This window comes from Cebidichthys violaceus, unplaced genomic scaffold, assembly GCF_023349555.1.
Source record: "Cebidichthys violaceus isolate CVI_PGR_0920_01 unplaced genomic scaffold, fCebVio1.0.p SCAF_20, whole genome shotgun sequence".
Classification (NCBI taxonomy): Eukaryota; Metazoa; Chordata; class Actinopteri; order Perciformes; family Stichaeidae; genus Cebidichthys; species Cebidichthys violaceus.
In genome coordinates, this window is record NW_027176373.1 from 2,489,803 (window position 1) to 2,507,660 (window position 17,858).

The 17,858-nt window shown below is 43.9% G+C and overlaps 9 non-coding genes across 9 annotated transcripts; all 9 read right to left on the reverse strand.

The window, feature by feature from the left end:
- Nucleotides 1-8,694: 8,694 nt before the first annotated feature.
- Nucleotides 8,695-8,767, reverse strand: trnar-acg (transfer RNA arginine (anticodon ACG)). The gene has a single exon. It is a non-coding gene; the product is annotated as a tRNA-Arg (tRNA).
- A 776-nt stretch (nt 8,768-9,543) lies between these two features.
- Nucleotides 9,544-9,616, reverse strand: trnar-acg (transfer RNA arginine (anticodon ACG)). The gene has a single exon. It is a non-coding gene; the product is annotated as a tRNA-Arg (tRNA).
- Nucleotides 9,617-10,394: 778 nt separating this feature from the next.
- Nucleotides 10,395-10,467, reverse strand: trnal-aag (transfer RNA leucine (anticodon AAG)). The gene has a single exon. It is a non-coding gene; the product is annotated as a tRNA-Leu (tRNA).
- Nucleotides 10,468-11,237: 770 nt separating this feature from the next.
- trnar-acg (transfer RNA arginine (anticodon ACG)) lies at nt 11,238-11,310 on the reverse strand. The gene has a single exon. It is a non-coding gene; the product is annotated as a tRNA-Arg (tRNA).
- Nucleotides 11,311-14,102: 2,792 nt separating this feature from the next.
- On the reverse strand, nt 14,103-14,174 carry trnah-gug (transfer RNA histidin (anticodon GUG)). Its single transcript has one exon. It is a non-coding gene; the product is annotated as a tRNA-His (tRNA).
- Nucleotides 14,175-14,641: 467 nt separating this feature from the next.
- trnar-acg (transfer RNA arginine (anticodon ACG)) lies at nt 14,642-14,714 on the reverse strand. Its single transcript has one exon. It is a non-coding gene; the product is annotated as a tRNA-Arg (tRNA).
- A 778-nt stretch (nt 14,715-15,492) lies between these two features.
- On the reverse strand, nt 15,493-15,565 carry trnal-aag (transfer RNA leucine (anticodon AAG)). The gene has a single exon. It is a non-coding gene; the product is annotated as a tRNA-Leu (tRNA).
- A 237-nt stretch (nt 15,566-15,802) lies between these two features.
- trnah-gug (transfer RNA histidin (anticodon GUG)) lies at nt 15,803-15,874 on the reverse strand. Its single transcript has one exon. It is a non-coding gene; the product is annotated as a tRNA-His (tRNA).
- A 1,624-nt stretch (nt 15,875-17,498) lies between these two features.
- On the reverse strand, nt 17,499-17,570 carry trnah-gug (transfer RNA histidin (anticodon GUG)). Its single transcript has one exon. It is a non-coding gene; the product is annotated as a tRNA-His (tRNA).
- Nucleotides 17,571-17,858: the final 288 nt, after the last annotated feature.

The following is a 17,858-nucleotide window of genomic DNA, read 5'->3' on the forward strand; positions in this document are numbered from 1 at the left end:
GAGAAAAGTCAGTTTTGCATTTTTATTATAGAAAAACAACAATAACAACAAACATGACTAATAAAGTGTAACATAAAGGACTTAAGGTATAAATAAACTAAAAGTAAAAATGTAATGTAATGAAAAGTAAAATGCAACATAAATAAAGTGAAGAAATCAGAAACACAGAAATGTCTGAACCTGTTGTCTATTTATACATAGTTGAAACAACAACATGATAACAACAACAACAATAATAACAACAGAAACGATTTAAATAATAGGAAATACAGTAAAAAATAATAAAAATATTCTGTGTACAACTATATTTTTCACACACGGGCCCCTGGCCTTACAACAGTGACCGTTTTAAATCCAAACTGTGCAAAGAATTCTAGCAATTTAAAAATCCTGACTCATCGAATACACTTCTACCTGACTTGTGTTTCAAAAACTGAGACTGCAGCGTTATGTTCAATTGTAGATTTGAGACAGAATCAAATTGTCATAAATAACAACTTACTTGTAAAAACACACACACACACACACACACACACACACACACACAGTTCCAAACATATTAAGATGGAGGGTTTTCATCTCCTGGCTTTTTTTTCCCGTAACCCTGCTTCTTCAGCATAGCCCTCCATTCTTCAAATGACTGAGTGTCAGACTCTTGACAGTACCAGTTGCCAAAGTACTGAAAGTGCGATGGTGGCTTTCTGTCTTTGCAGCATTTTTTGCAAATGATCACGTCTGTCTTTTTCACGTATTTTCTTTTGACGGTTCCACTTTGTTCCATCTCCTCTTTTCTTTTCCTGTATTGTTGAGTACTGTAAGGAACCGTGTGAGTCGAAGGTGGCACAGAAAGTAAACTGGGGTTAGGGGAGTTAAAAAACATCATCTGTGAGGTTCCAGGTGTGGCCATCACCTGTGAGGTTCCAGGTGCGGCCATCACCTGTGAGGGTCCAGGCAGTACAGGAAGCCCCATAGCTGGGAAAAAGAAGGGCAAGGAGACGGGCGGCCTCTTCTTTAGCATCGCTTCTCCTGCAGTGTTTGGTGGCAGAAGGAACAGGTGGGGCTCAGCCAAACTGCCAGAATGCAGAGATGGCCCTTTCTGCAGAGCTGCAGGGAGCTTCTCTGGTCCTGCAAACGGTGCCTCTGGAGCTGGGACACCCTGCTGCAAAATGTTTTTTTCAAGTGCCCTGCCACGCCTGCTGAACCTGGGAAAACATAAAACAACCAATATTAATAAACAGATTGTAAGCAAACTGACTAATGGAAGCAATGCAGAAAACATGCTCTGCATAAAATATAAGAATATGAAGCATGCTCATATTCTCACCATTGTGTGACTGTTGCAACATTCACTTCTGGGAGCTGGATGGTGGTCTCAGTCATCACCTTCGCGTTAGTGACTATGCACTCTCTAATGTGCCTGTACACACGTATCACCATTCTGAAGCGTGACACCCTCACTCCGTCACAACTCACAGCATTTTTATAAAGATCACAGAGTCTCGTGAAGATGGCCTCCACCACTCTGTTGCAGTTGGGCCACTGTGCGGGACTGTGAGCCCCAATGAAACACCTGCAAACAGCAAGAGAAGACATGTTGTAAATATAATACAACTTTTTTGATGAATGAATGAATGAATACCTCTCTGTTACTGTTTAGATTACTATTGTATGTGTCAAGGCGTCAGCTAATGGGGATCCTTCAATAAACTTGACTAAACTAATTAAGCTGGATACAATATTTACTTCACTTTCAGTTATTTATGTATTTTTTTAGACAACAAAGAGCCTATGTTTGCTTTATCTAACAAACCTTTTGGTGCTCTCCACACCTGGTGCCACAATCTTTTTAGTTGCCCTGAAGCGTCCCTGTTTCAGGCTGGTTTTGTGACGTGGTGCGTAAGTGGTCTTCCTCTTATCATACTCTCCCAACGCCTGCCACAGGGTGATGATCTGGGCGCACTCTTCACCAATCAAGGCCAGACGGTGTTCTCTAAGGCCAAACAAAAAATCGGCCAAGTTTTGCACAGCTCCATAACCTTCAATGTTGTCGGGTCCAACACAATCCTAAAAAGAAAAAATATTTTAGAACTTCTGATAGCAGCAATGAATACGTTTAATCCTATAAGAGCACAGCCAACCCTCATTTTCTTTCCAAACATGTAAATGTACAATAAAAGGTAGATCCCTACATCATGTGAAGTGGAGCTGGTTGGAGGAGATGTTATGCTGGATGGAGGCGGAGGGACCACAGACACTGAAGAAAGTATGGAGCTGGTTGGAGGAGATGTTATGCTGGATGGAGGCGGAGGGACCACAGACACTGAAGAAAGTATGGAGCTGGTTGGAGGAGATGTTATGCTGGATGGAGGCGGAGGGACCACAGACACTGATGAAAGTATGGAGCTGGTTGGAGGAGACGCTACGCTGGATGGAGGCGCAGGGACAGACCTGGTCGAGGAGGCAGCAGGTGTTCTCTCTGTCTCAAAGGTGGGGACAGTGATGTCCTGAAACTCCTCATGTTCAGGTCGAACTTCATCCACCTCTATAGACACAGCAGTGGTCTCCGACTCCTCAATGGCCAACTTGTAGTCCTGGAGAACTTTACCAGTTTGCTGGTAAAGGTACTCCACTCCTATCAGCTCGTCTGTAAAATATAAAAGCATTGACAAACAATTCAATATTAAACTGGTATTTGTAGATTTGACTTAAATTTTCAAAGAACAACAACAAATATAATAGTTATCTACCTGTGTATTTTGTTGGCCCGACATAAGGGACAATCTTCTCGCCCAGAACCTCCTCAGCGAGAGCGTTTGCAGCATGGCGGAGAAGATGGTTGTATGAATGTGGTTGCTGCTCATTAGTTGTTGCTGCCACAGCCCGGTCTTCATTCCACCGTGAAAGGCCATCTAAAAGATATGCCTGGAAGAAGGTGTCACTTGCCAGGGTACCTGTAGAGTAAATTCAGAAATGTACAAAAAATAAAAAATAAAGGCTGAGACCATACAAACATTTCCTAGAAAAACAGTGAACAGCTGTTATTAGAATTAATTACATATCTTAATGATTAATACATTAATAAATAATTAAAACTAATCATGGGATGAGAAAAATAATCCAAATATTTACCCGGGATGAATCGGTTCAGGTGCAGGTGAAATGACTCGAGGGACGTGGAACCTCTAGCACAGCGGAAGGTTGGCAGACGGCGCCCTCCCTTCACTACGGTTCCCGTCTGTGTGTAGAGCTGCACTCCTGGAGGATCCTGGATGCAGCCCACATGCTTCCACTGGGACTTCTGGATTTCGCTCATCCGGGCAGAGTTGATGAGTGGGACTCCCAGAGAGTCACAACCAGCATCTCCATCAAAGGCCTGGATATGGCTCTTAATCAGATCCTGGGTCTCCCTGGTCCCGCGTGTAGTTCTTCTGCAATGCAGAGCTAGCTCGCTTCGGCTGATGAAGCGCAGCACGTCAGCCTCAGATGGTTGAATCCGCTTAGCTTCTAGCTCTGCAAGCTTCGCCTCCTTCAGTGCCTTCAGGTCATCTTGGTCCCACATAAAGATGCAATGGCTGAGGCGACTCATGAACGTACCATACAACTGGTGGGAGTCAGTGGTGCAACCCACAGCAAATCTTCGCATGAAATGCCAAATGTCCAATCGGATGATCATTTGATCCCACTCTTCAAACATCCTTCTCAGCAGAGTGTTCCCACAGCAGTCCCTGTCAACATATAGCACCTCAGGAGGAGCCACCCCAGCCACTCTGTACCTCTTGATGAGACCTTCAATCATTGGCCCAAGCCCAAAACCTTCGCTGGCTGTGAGCACGGACATAATCACCTGTCCATGCTCATTTCCAACATTGGCTGCCCAGGTGGCGGTGCCAAAGCTATGTCCTGCAAGCTTTCGGGCCACCTTTTTAGTAGAATCCATCTTTAATATCTTACCATACTGTGATGTGATGGTGGCCTTGATTTCACCCAGCCTTTGCAGGACATCCTGGGCATAAACCTGCATCAGCCACCGATGCTTGGGGACTGTAGGCATAACAGGTACATGTTCAAAGGTCACAGGCAGAATCAGGCCCGATTTGACTGCACTAGCAATCCCCTTACAATCTGTCAAGTACTGGACTGTCTTCTGCAACCAGACCTCAGCATGACGCTCCTGCAGCTTCCGCTGGATCTGGCTGCTGCTGTTTCCCAGGCCTCGCTGACGCATCAAATTGACAACCTCCATGTCGCATGCTAGTTTTGATGTGAGGATGCAAGGGAATTGCACCCTGTGGCCAATGTCGAGCTGGGAGACGAGGCCATGGCTCCAGCTGATGACCTTCCGTTTGCAAATCCGACAGGCCAGGTACTCAGATCCAACATAATACATCTTCCCCACGGCCACCACCTGCCTAATCTTTTGATGCAGGCCAGCTGAGGTGAGAAGTTCGTTTTGACACTCTGGATGTGGACAGGTTAGCTTGACTTGCCACAGCTTTCGTGGCATCCAGAGCAGCAGGGGATGGCCAAAGTAATTTTCCTGTTGAGGAGAATTTGTCTTCAGTGGCACTTGTGGAGGATACCACCAAAGTCTGTCCACCCTGCTAAAGTCCAGCTCAGGATGCCCCTGTGCTGTCCACCTGAACAGGGCCTTTGATATCCACCTCTGGTCCACTTCTGGCAAGTTGTGTATCCAGCCTGCTGGAAGACAGACTCGTTGTGCTGTAAATAACAAAAACAAAGAAATAAACATATAAATAAATAAAAAAATGCTTATTCACTTTAATATTGAGTTGCACGTTTTAAATAAGAATAAACTTACGTGCAACATGTGCCTCCTCAAACTTAATTGCCTCTGCCAGCATTGTGCTATCATCCAGCTCAGTGGACACAGAGGAGGGGGCAAGGCTGGGTGGAGGCTCCGTGGCTGCCTCAATGGACACAGTCGTGTGGGTGAGGGTGGCTGTCGGGCGGGTGTGTGCCTGGGTCAAAGCTATAGAAGCAAACAAACAAAACATCATGAGTATTGAACAGCAATAAATTCTAAACATAAAAAACTGTGATATACAAATGTTTGCTTACAAGGTTTGACTTTGATGGGGGACATCAGTTTTTTTACCGCATTAGTCAGGCTTTTCTGAGTAGGCACATTCCTGCCTAAGAGGGAGCGGATAGAGGAGGTGAAAGTCTGCTGTGTAAGGGCAGAGTCTTGTGTTGGGGCAGTGTGCTGTGTTGGGGCAGAGTGCTGTGTTGGGGCAGAGTGCTGTGTTGGGGCAGAGTGCTGTGTTGGGGCAGTCCGCTGGGAAGTGGCAGTGGTTGTAGTAGACGGCTGGGGATTTTTTACAGCATATTGCTCTTCCTTCATGGCAATGGCAATTCTGCCAGAAGGAAAGAGCTCAATATATTCCTTGAAACACCCCTTGTTGTGTGCATGTTCCTGGTAGTCCTTGCTGCCGCCTGTGGGGTCCCTCTTCATTGCTGCCACCAAGTAAGCAGCATATCCAAGGGCATTTTCAGCCACCCACTTGAAAGTCTGCCCACGAAACACACCGAACTGGATGTCAAAGAAACCCAGAAGGTGTTTCCTGTTTTCTGGATCGCCATGGTGCTGAATTAAAGATGTCTTAGCTTTGTCTAGTACTGCATCTGTGGACATGGGTCGCATCCAGGGCTTTCCTCTGTTGCTCTCCTTCACCTTTATTGCCTCAACTGTGTCTGTGAGGTTCACACTACCGTCTGCACGTCTCCTGAAGCGAGGTTCCATCTAGATTAAAAAAATTATATATAAAGAAAACAGAGATACGAATGTAAATAACACAGCTGTGAAAGATGAAATGAACAAAACATTTGGTAACACATTACTTAAGGAAGCTGTGTATATTATACTACTATCAGTTATATTCAGTCAGGATCACCTTGTAATGTTCAATTTATATTATGCCCCCTGTCTGTGTATAGTTTTCCAACAATACCACACTTTGAAAAATGCTCCCCTACAATAAGAATCTTTCTTATGTAGAATTACAAAAGTATTAGCAGCAAAATGTATTCAAAGTAATAATTTGGCAGCAGAATGACCCGGGTGACATCCTATTATTAAACTATTATTAAATATACATTACTGTGTGCACTGTAGGTATTGCAAACTATACCTACAGTATAATAAAGGTAATTAAATATTAAATCTGCGCAAGAATAAAGATCACTGTAAAATACAAATTCTAGACAAAGACGATTTTTCAAGTAAGTAATGTTTAGTAATGCAATGAACGGTAAGTTACAAACAAGTGTCCAATAACGTTGTTACGTTATTACGTTATTGTAAAGGTTACGACTCACAGACTAGTACACTATTTCATTTTAATTTAAGTCGTGTTATGCTGTATGTAGCTAACATTAATTTATTGTAAATGAATAAATACATAAAGAGAAAAGTAAAATAACGGTGTAATGGCGGACAGTCCCACTTAACGTTAGTTCGCTACGGTCATCAAAAAGCGGGTTACTTTGTTAACTTTGTTGGTTAACGTTAAAGTGACTTGACAGGAACGTAATATCAGTAACGTTAGACCTAGCTAAGTAACATAAGTGATAAAATCGCTATCTATAAATGTAATACAGTGATGGGACAGTTGACGTTATACGTTAGGACGCGTTTCCTCGTCAGTAAAAATTACCGTTCATTCAAATATCAATATATCTCAAATAATTTGTATTGACAATAGTTATAAAGGATTGACTTACTTTTGAAATGTTGACAATAAGATGAACAGAATCCGACAGCCGTTATCTTCATCCACCGTAAGTATTCGTGAACTCGGACTCGGAGTTGAACTTTCCAAACATCGGAGAGACGAAAACAATCGTCTTCGGCCGTTCTCGTCATTCATCGTGAGTGTTCGTGAGCGCGAAGACGCCATTGGTCAATTCTTGGTTGATTCTTGGTTGCGATACGAGCACCGATTGGCCACAGCGGACAATTCTTGGTTGATTCTTGGTTGCAGACTGCACGGCGATTGGCTTTCGCAACCAAGAATTAGCTTGACTCACGCGCTACCTGGAGCGCCACTAGCCCTACATGTGATGCATTGTGGGAAATGCAATGTTCCGACAGCAGTTCATGCAAACGGGTGTTTTTTTTTATTTGTCGACCCGTGTGGACAACTCCTGTACAATTACTGGTGTAGTCGGAAAAACATTGGGCTTCACGCAGAAAAATTGGCTTAAGTTGTCAAGTTTCAAACTGCGTGAAATGAAACACATGCTAGAGTACATGACAACATCAGCTTAAAACATGCAAAACTCATTACTGCTGCCGTGACCCGGATTTGAACCGGGGTTGCTGCGCCCACAACGCAGAGTACTAACCACTATACGATCACGGCCACTTGGTTGACAGAGTGCCTCTGTCTTGCATATTTGGAGCTCTAGATATCAACTGTACTTGACTCAACAGAGAGTAGAGCAGGACCTTTAGAAACAAGCGCCAAGTGATTCAGAAGAATTGTACAAGCTAGCCAAAAGTTCCACCTAGAATGTTCTGATCTCTAGGCAGATAGGTTACCCATTGCTCGGCCCTACAGAGTAGTAGTCAGACGCTTTTTATACACAGTTTGTAGAGCAGGAACTTGTGAAACGAGTAGTAAGTGATTTACAAGTTAAAGACTTGTACGAGACAGCCAGTGTACATAACAGAAATCTACCGGACTACTGTCCCACGCCTTATCCGCAATCTGAAAGCCTTTGTAGCCATCATTTGTCTCTATCCAGATGTAAATTGACTTAGTTACACAGTTTGTAGGGCAAGAACTTGTTTAACGAGGAGCAAGTGACTACAAGTTAAAGAATCGTACGAGCTAGCCAGGAGTCAAACCTAGAACCTTCTGATCCGTAGTCAGACGCTTTCTCCATTGCGCCACTAGCCCTACATGTGATGCATTGTGGGAAATGCAATGTTCCGACAGCAGTTCATGCAAACGGGTGTTTTTTTTTTATTTGTCGACCCGTGTGGACAACTCCTGTACAATTACTGGTGTAGTCGGAAAAACATTGGGCTTCACGCAGAAAAATTGACTTAAGTTGTCAAGTTTCAAACTGCGTGAAATGAAACACATGCTAGAGTACATGACAACAACAGCTTAAAACATGCAAAACTCATTACTGCTGCCGTGACCCGGATTTGAACCGGGGTTGCTGCGCCCACAACGCAGAGTACTAACCACTATACGATCACGGCCACTTGGTTGACAGAGTGCCTCTGTCTTGCATATTTGGAGCTCTAGATATCAACTGTACTTGACTCAACAGAGAGTAGAGCAGGACCTTTAGAAACAAGCGCCAAGTGATTCAGAAGAATTGTACAAGCTAGCCAAAAGTTCCACCTAGAATGTTCTGATCTCTAGGCAGATAGGTTACCCATTGCTCGGCCCTACAGAGTAGTAGTCAGACGCTTTTTATACACAGTTTGTAGAGCAGGAACTTGTGAAACGAGTAGTAAGTGATTTACAAGTTAAAGACTTGTACGAGATAGCCATTAACAGAAATCTACCGGCCTACTGTCCCAAGCCTTATCCGCAATCTGAAAGCCTTTGTAGCCATCATTTGTCTCTATCCAGATGTAAATTGACTTAGTTACGCAGTTTGTAGGGCAAGAACTTGTTTAACGAGGAGCAAGTGACTACAAGTTAAAGAATCGTACGAGCTAGCCAGGAGTCGAACCTAGAATCTTCTGATCCGTAGTCAGACGCGTTCTCCATTGCGCCACTAGCCCTACATGTGATGCATTGTGGGAAATGCAATGTTCCGACAGCAGTTCATGCAAACGGGTGTTTTTTTAATTTGTCGACCCGTGTGGACAACTCCTGTACAATTACTGGTGTAGTCGGAAAAACATTGGGCTTCACGCAGAAAAATTGGCTTAAGTTGTCAAGTTTCAATCTGCGTGAAATGAAACACATGCTAGAGTACATGACAACAACAGCTTAAAACATGCACAACTCATTACTGCTGCCGTGACCCGGATTCGAACCGGGTTTGCTGCGCCCACAACGCAGAGTACTAACCACTATACGATCACGGCCACTTGGTTGACAGAGTGCCTCTGTCTTGCATATTTGGAGCTCTAGATATCAACTGTACTTGACTCAACAGAGAGTAGAGCAGGACCTTTAGAAACAAGCGCCAAGTGATTCAGAAGAATTGTACAAGCTAGCCAAAAGTTCCACCTAGAATGTTCTGATCTCTAGGCAGATAGGTTACCCATTGCTCGGCCCTACAGAGTAGTAGTCAGACGCTTTTTATACACAGTTTGTAGAGCAGGAACTTGTGAAACGAGTAGTAAGTGATTTACAAGTTAAAGACTTGTACGAGATAGCCAGTGTACATAACAGAAATCTACCGGCCTACTGTCCAACGCCGTATCCGCAATCTGAAAGCCTTTGTAGCCATCATTTGTCTCTATCCAGATGTAAATTGACTTAGTTACGCAGTTTGTAGGGCAAGAACTTGTTTAACGAGGAGCAAGTGACTACAAGTTAAAGAATCGTACGAGCTAGCCAGGAGTCGAACCTAGAATCTTCTGATCCGTAGTCAGACGCGTTCTCCATTGCGCCACTAGCCCTACATGTGATGCATTGTGGGAAATGCAATGTTCCGACAGCAGTTCATGCAAACGGGTGTTTTTTTTTTATTTGTCGACCCGTGTGGACAACTCCTGTACAACTACTGGTGTAGTCGGAAAAACATTGGGCTTCACGCAGAAAAATTGGCTTAAGTTGTCAAGTTTCAAACTGCGTGAAATGAAACACATGCTAGAGTACATGACAACAACAGCTTAAAACATGCACAACTCATTACTGCTGCCGTGACCCGGATTCGAACCTGGGTTGCTGCGCCCACAACGCAGAGTACTAACCACTATACAATCACGGCCACTTGGTTGACAGAGTGCCTCTGTCTTGCATATTTGGAGCTCTAGATATCAACTGTACTTGACTCAACAGAGAGTAGAGCAGGACCTTTAGAAACAAGCGCCAAGTGATTCAGAAGAATTGTACAAGCTAGCCAAAAGTTCCACCTAGAATGTTCTGATCTCTAGGCAGATAGGTTACCCATTGCTCGGCCCTACAGAGTAGTAGTCAGACGCTTTTTATACACAGTTTGTAGAGCAGGAACTTGTGAAACGAGTAGTAAGTGATTTACAAGTTAAAGACTTGTACGAGACAGCCAGTGTACATAACAGAAATCTACCGGCCTACTGTCCCACGCCTTATCCGCAATCTGAAAGCCTTTGTAGCCATCATTTGTCTCTATCCAGATGTAAATTGACTTAGTTACGCAGTTTGTAGGGCAAGAACTTGTTTAACGAGGAGCAAGTGACTACAAGTTAAAGAATCGTACGAGCTAGCCAGGAGTCGAACCTAGAATCTTCTGATTCTTAGTCAGACGCATTCTCCATTGCGCCACTAGCCCTACATGTGATGCATTGTGGGAAATGCAATGTTCCGACAGCAGTTCATGCAAACGGGTGTTTTTTTAATTTGTCGACCCGTGTGGACAACTCCTGTACAATTACTGGTGTAGTCGGAAAAACATTGGGCTTCACGCAGAAAAATTGACTTAAGTTGTCAAGTTTCAAACTGCGTGAAATGAAACACATGCTAGAGTACATGACAACAACAGCTTAAAACATGCACAACTCATTACTGCTGCCGTGACCCAGATTCGAACCGGGGTTGCTGCGCCCACAACGCAGAGTACTAACCACTATACGATCACGGCCACTTGGTTGACAGAGTGCCTCTGTCTTGCATATTTGGAGCTCTAGATATCAACTGTACTTGACTCAACAGAGAGTAGAGCAGGACCTTTAGAAACAAGCGCCAAGTGATTCAGAAGAATTGTACAAGCTAGCCAAAAGTTCCACCTAGAATGTTCTGATCTCTAGGCAGATAGGTTACCCATTGCTCGGCCCTACAGAGTAGTAGTCAGACGCTTTTTATACACAGTTTGTAGAGCAGGAACTTGTGAAACGAGTAGTAAGTGATTTACAAGTTAAAGACTTGTACGAGATAGCCATTAACAGAAATCTACCGGCCTACTGTCCCACGCCTTATCCGCAATCTGAAAGCCTTTGTAGCCATCATTTGTCTCTATCCAGATGTAAATTGACTTAGTTACGCAGTTTGTAGGGCAAGAACTTGTTTAATGAGGAGCAAGTGACTACAAGTTAAAGAATCGTACGAGCTAGCCAGGAGTCGAACCTAGAATCTTCTGATCCGTAGTCAGACGCGTTCTCCATTGCGCCACTAGCCCTACATGTGATGCATTGTGGGAAATGCAATGTTCCGACAGCAGTTCATGCAAACGGGTGTTTTTTTTTTATTTGTCGACCCGTGTGGACAACTCCTGTACAATTACTGGTGTAGTCGGAAAAACATTGGGCTTCACGCAGAAAAATTGGCTTAAGTTGTCAAGTTTCAAACTGCGTGAAATGAAACACATGCTAGAGTACATGACAACAACAGCTTAAAACATGCACAACTCATTACTGCTGCCGTGACCCGGATTCGAACCAGGGTTGCTGCACCCACAACGCAGAGTACTAACCACTATACGATCACGGCCACTTGGTTGACAGAGTGCCTCTGTCTTGCATATTTGGAACTCTAGATATCAACTGTACTTGACTCAACAGAGAGTAGAGCAGGACCTTTAGAAACAAGCGCCAAGTGATTCAGAAGAATTGTACAAGCTAGCCAAAAGTTCCACCTAGAATGTTCTGATCTCTAGGCAGATAGGTTACCCATTGCTCGGCCCTACAGAGTAGTAGTCAGACGCTTTTTATACACAGTTTGTAGAGCAGGAACTTGTGAAACGAGTAGTAAGTGATTTACAAGTTAAAGACTTGTACGAGACAGCCAGTGTACATAACAGAAATCTACCAGCCTACTGTCCCACGCCTTATCCGCAATCTGAAAGCCTTTGTAGCCATCATTTGTCTCTATCCAGATGTAAATTGACTTAGTTACGCAGTTTGTAGGGCAAGAACTTGTTTAACGAGGAGCAAGTGACTACAAGTTAAAGAATCGTACAAGCTAGCCAGGAGTCGAACCTAGAATCTTCTGATCCTTAGTCAGACGCTTTCTCCATTGCGCCACTAGCCCTACATGTGATGCATTGTGGGAAATGCAATGTTCCGACAGCAGTTCATGCAAACGGGTGTTTTTTTTTTATCTGTCGACCCGTGTGGACAACTCCTGTACAATTACTGGTGTAGTCGGAAAAACATTGGGCTTCACGCAGAAAAATTGACTTAAGTTGTCAAGTTTCAAACTGCGTGAAATGAAACACATGCTAGAGTACATGACAACAACAGCTTAAAACATGCAAAACTCATTACTGCTGCCGTGACCCGGATTCGAACCTGGGTTGCTGCGCCCACAACGCAGAGTACTAACCACTATACGATCACGGCCACTTGGTTGACAGAGTGCCTCTGTCTTGCATATTTGGAACTCTAGATATCAACTGTACTTGACTCAACAGAGAGTAGAGCAGGACCTTTAGAAACAAGCGCCAAGTGATTCAGAAGAATTGTACAAGCTAGCCAAAAGTTCCACCTAGAATGTTCTGATCTCTAGGCAGATAGGTTACCCATTGCTCGGCCCTACAGAGTAGTAGTCAGACGCTTTTTATACACAGTTTATAGAGCAGGAACTTGTGAAACGAGTAGTAAGTGATTTACAAGTTAAAGACTTGTACGAGACAGCCAGTGTACATAACAGAAATCTACCGGCCTACTGTCCCACGCCTTATCCGCAATCTGAAAGCCTTTGTAGCCATCATTTGTCTCTATCCAGATGTAAATTGACTTAGTTACGCAGTTTGTAGGGCAAGAACTTGTTTAATGAGGAGCAAGTGACTACAAGTTAAAGAATCGTACGAGCTAGCCAGGAGTCGAACCTAGAATCTTCTGATCCTTAGTCAGACGCTTTCTCCATTGCGCCACTAGCCCTACATGTGATGCATTGTGGGAAATGCAATGTTCCGACAGCAGTTCATGCAAACGGGTGTTTTTTTTTTATCTGTCGACCCGTGTGGACAACTCCTGTACAATTACTGGTGTAGTCGGAAAAACATTGGGCTTCACGCAGAAAAATTGACTTAAGTTGTCAAGTTTCAAACTGCGTGAAATGAAACACATGCTAGAGTACATGACAACAACAGCTTAAAACATGCAAAACTCATTACTGCTGCCGTGACCCGGATTCGAACCTGGGTTGCTGCGCCCACAACGCAGAGTACTAACCACTATACGATCACGGCCACTTGGTTGACAGAGTGCCTCTGTCTTGCATATTTGGAACTCTAGATATCAACTGTACTTGACTCAACAGAGAGTAGAGCAGGACCTTTAGAAACAAGCGCCAAGTGATTCAGAAGAATTGTACAAGCTAGCCAAAAGTTCCACCTAGAATGTTCTGATCTCTAGGCAGATAGGTTACCCATTGCTCGGCCCTACAGAGTAGTAGTCAGACGCTTTTTATACACAGTTTATAGAGCAGGAACTTGTGAAACGAGTAGTAAGTGATTTACAAGTTAAAGACTTGTACGAGACAGCCAGTGTACATAACAGAAATCTACCGGCCTACTGTCCCACGCCTTATCCGCAATCTGAAAGCCTTTGTAGCCATCATTTGTCTCTATCCAGATGTAAATTGACTTAGTTACGCAGTTTGTAGGGCAAGAACTTGTTTAATGAGGAGCAAGTGACTACAAGTTAAAGAATCGTACGAGCTAGCCAGGAGTCGAACCTACAATCTTCTGATCCGTAGTCAGACGCGTTCTCCATTGCTCCACTAGCCCTACATGTGATGCATTGTGGGAAATGCAATGTTCCGACAGCAGTTCATGCAAACGGGTGTTTTTTTTTTATTTGTCGACCCGTGTGGACAACTCCTGTACAATTACTGGTGTAGTCGGAAAAACATTGGGCTTCACGCAGAAAAATTGACTTAAGTTGTCAAGTTTCAAACTGCGTGAAATGAAACACATGCTAGAGTACATGACAACAACAGCTTAAAACATGCACAACTCATTACTGCTGCCGTGACCCGGATTCGAACCGGGGTTGCTGCGCCCACAACGCAGAGTACTAACCACTATACGATCACGGCCACTTGGTTGACAGAGTGCCTCTGTCTTGCATATTTGGAGCTCTAGATATCAACTGTACTTGACTCAACAGAGAGTAGAGCAGGACCTTTAGAAACAAGCGCCAAGTGATTCAGAAGAATTGTACAAGCTAGCCAAAAGTTCCACCTAGAATGTTCTGATCTCTAGGCAGATAGGTTACCCATTGCTCGGCCCTACAGAGTAGTAGTCAGACGCTTTTTATACACAGTTTGTAGAGCAGGAACTTGTGAAACGAGTAGTAAGTGATTTACAAGTTAAAGACTTGTACGAGATAGCCAGTGTACATAACAGAAATCTACCGGCCTACTGTCCAACGCCTTATCCGCAATCTGAAAGCCTTTGTAGCCATCATTTGTCTCTATCCAGATGTAAATTGACTTAGTTACGCAGTTTGTAGGGCAAGAACTTGTTTAACGAGGAGCAAGTGACTACAAGTTAAAGAATCGTACGAGCTAGCCAGGAGTCGAACCTAGAATCTTCTGATCCGTAGTCAGACGCGTTCTCCATTGCGCCACTAGCCCTACATGTGATGCATTGTGGGAAATGCAATGTTCCGACAGCAGTTCATGCAAACGGGTGTTTTTTTTTTATTTGTCGACCCGTGTGGACAACTCCTGTACAACTACTGGTGTAGTCGGAAAAACATTGGGCTTCACGCAGAAAAATTGGCTTAAGTTGTCAAGTTTCAAACTGCGTGAAATGAAACACATGCTAGAGTACATGACAACAACAGCTTAAAACATGCACAACTCATTACTGCTGCCGTGACCCGGATTTGAACCTGGGTTGCTGCACCCACAACGCAGAGTACTAACCACTATACGATCACGGCCACTTGGTTGACAGAGTGCCTCTGTCTTGCATATTTGGAGCTCTAGATATCAACTGTACTTGACTCAACAGAGAGTAGAGCAGGACCTTTAGAAACAAGCGCCAAGTGATTCAGAAGAATTGTACAAGCTAGCCAAAAGTTCCACCTAGAATGTTCTGATCTCTAGGCAGATAGGTTACCCATTGCTCGGCCCTACAGAGTAGTAGTCAGACGCTTTTTATACACAGTTTGTAGAGCAGGAACTTGTGAAACGAGTAGTAAGTGATTTACAAGTTAAAGACTTGTACGAGACAGCCAGTGTACATAACAGAAATCTACCGGCCTACTGTCCCACGCCTTATCCGCAATCTGAAAGCCTTTGTAGCCATCATTTGTCTCTATCCAGATGTAAATTGACTTAGTTACGCAGTTTGTAGGGCAAGAACTTGTTTAACGAGGAGCAAGTGACTACAAGTTAAAGAATCGTACGAGCTAGCCAGGAGTCGAACCTAGAATCTTCTGATTCTTAGTCAGACGCGTTCTCCATTGCGCCACTAGCCCTACATGTGATGCATTGTGGGAAATGCAATGTTCCGACAGCAGTTCATGCAAACGGGTGTTTTTTTAATTTGTCGACCCGTGTGGACAACTCCTGTACAATTACTGGTGTAGTCGGAAAAACATTGGGCTTCACGCAGAAAAATTGACTTAAGTTGTCAAGTTTCAAACTGCGTGAAATGAAACACATGCTTGAGTACATGACAACAACAGCTTAAAACATGCAAAACTCATTACTGCTGCCGTGACCCGGATTCGAACCGGGGTTGCTGCGCCCACAACGCAGAGTACTAACCACTATACGATCACGGCCACTTAGTTGACAGAGTGCCTCTGTCTTGCATATTTGGAGCTCTAGATATCAACTGTACTTGACTCAACAGAGAGTAGAGCAGGACCTTTAGAAACAAGCGCCAAGTGATTCAGAAGAATTGTACAAGCTAGCCAAAAGTTCCACCTAGAATGTTCTGATCTCTAGGCAGATAGGTTACCCATTGCTCGGCCCTACAGAGTAGTAGTCAGACGCTTTTTATACACAGTTTGTAGAGCAGGAACTTGTGAAACGAGTAGTAAGTGATTTACAAGTTAAAGACTTGTACGAGATAGCCATTAACAGAAATCTACCGGCCTACTGTCCCACGCCTTATCCGCAATCTGAAAGCCTTTGTAGCCATCATTTGTCTCTATCCAGATGTAAATTGACTTAGTTACGCAGTTTGTAGGGCAAGAACTTGTTTAACAAGGAGCAAGTGACTACAAGTTAAAGAATCGTACGAGCTAGCCAGGAGTCGAACCTAGAATCTTCTGATCCGTAGTCAGACGCTTTCTCCATTGCGCCACTAGCCCTACATGTGATGCATTGTGGGAAATGCAATGTTCCGACAGCAGTTCATGCAAACGGGTGTTTTTTTTTTATTTGTCGACCCGTGTGGACAACTCCTGTACAATTACTGGTGTAGTCGGAAAAACATTGGGCTTCACGCAGAAAAATTGACTTAAGTTGTCAAGTTTCAAACTGCGTGAAATGAAACACATGCTAGAGTACATGACAACAACAGCTTAAAACATGCACAACTCATTACTGCTGCCGTGACCCGGATTCGAACCTGGGTTGCTGCGCCCACAACGCAGAGTACTAACCACTATACGATCACGGCCACTTGGTTGACAGAGTGCCTCTGTCTTGCATATTTGGAACTCTAGATATCAACTGTACTTGACTCAACAGAGAGTAGAGCAGGACCTTTAGAAACAAGCGCCAAGTGATTCAGAAGAATTGTACAAGCTAGCCAAAAGTTCCACCTAGAATGTTCTGATCTCTAGGCAGATAGGTTACCCATTGCTCGGCCCTACAGAGTAGTAGTCAGACGCTTTTTATACACAGTTTATAGAGCAGGAACTTGTGAAACGAGTAGTAAGTGATTTACAAGTTAAAGACTTGTACGAGACAGCCAGTGTACATAACAGAAATCTACCGGCCTACTGTCCCACGCCTTATCCGCAATCTGAAAGCCTTTGTAGCCATCATTTGTCTCTATCCAGATGTAAATTGACTTAGTTACGCAGTTTGTAGGGCAAGAACTTGTTTAATGAGGAGCAAGTGACTACAAGTTAAAGAATCGTACGAGCTAGCCAGGAGTCGAACCTACAATCTTCTGATCCGTAGTCAGACGCGTTCTCCATTGCTCCACTAGCCCTACATGTGATGCATTGTGGGAAATGCAATGTTCCGACAGCAGTTCATGCAAACGGGTGTTTTTTTTTTATTTGTCGACCCGTGTGGACAACTCCTGTACAATTACTGGTGTAGTCGGAAAAACATTGGGCTTCACGCAGAAAAATTGACTTAAGTTGTCAAGTTTCAAACTGCGTGAAATGAAACACATGCTAGAGTACATGACAACAACAGCTTAAAACATGCACAACTCATTACTGCTGCCGTGACCCGGATTCGAACCGGGGTTGCTGCGCCCACAACGCAGAGTACTAACCACTATACGATCACGGCCACTTGGTTGACAGAGTGCCTCTGTCTTGCATATTTGGAGCTCTAGATATCAACTGTACTTGACTCAACAGAGAGTAGAGCAGGACCTTTAGAAACAAGCGCCAAGTGATTCAGAAGAATTGTACAAGCTAGCCAAAAGTTCCACCTAGAATGTTCTGATCTCTAGGCAGATAGGTTACCCATTGCTCGGCCCTACAGAGTAGTAGTCAGACGCTTTTTATACACAGTTTGTAGAGCAGGAACTTGTGAAACGAGTAGTAAGTGATTTACAAGTTAAAGACTTGTACG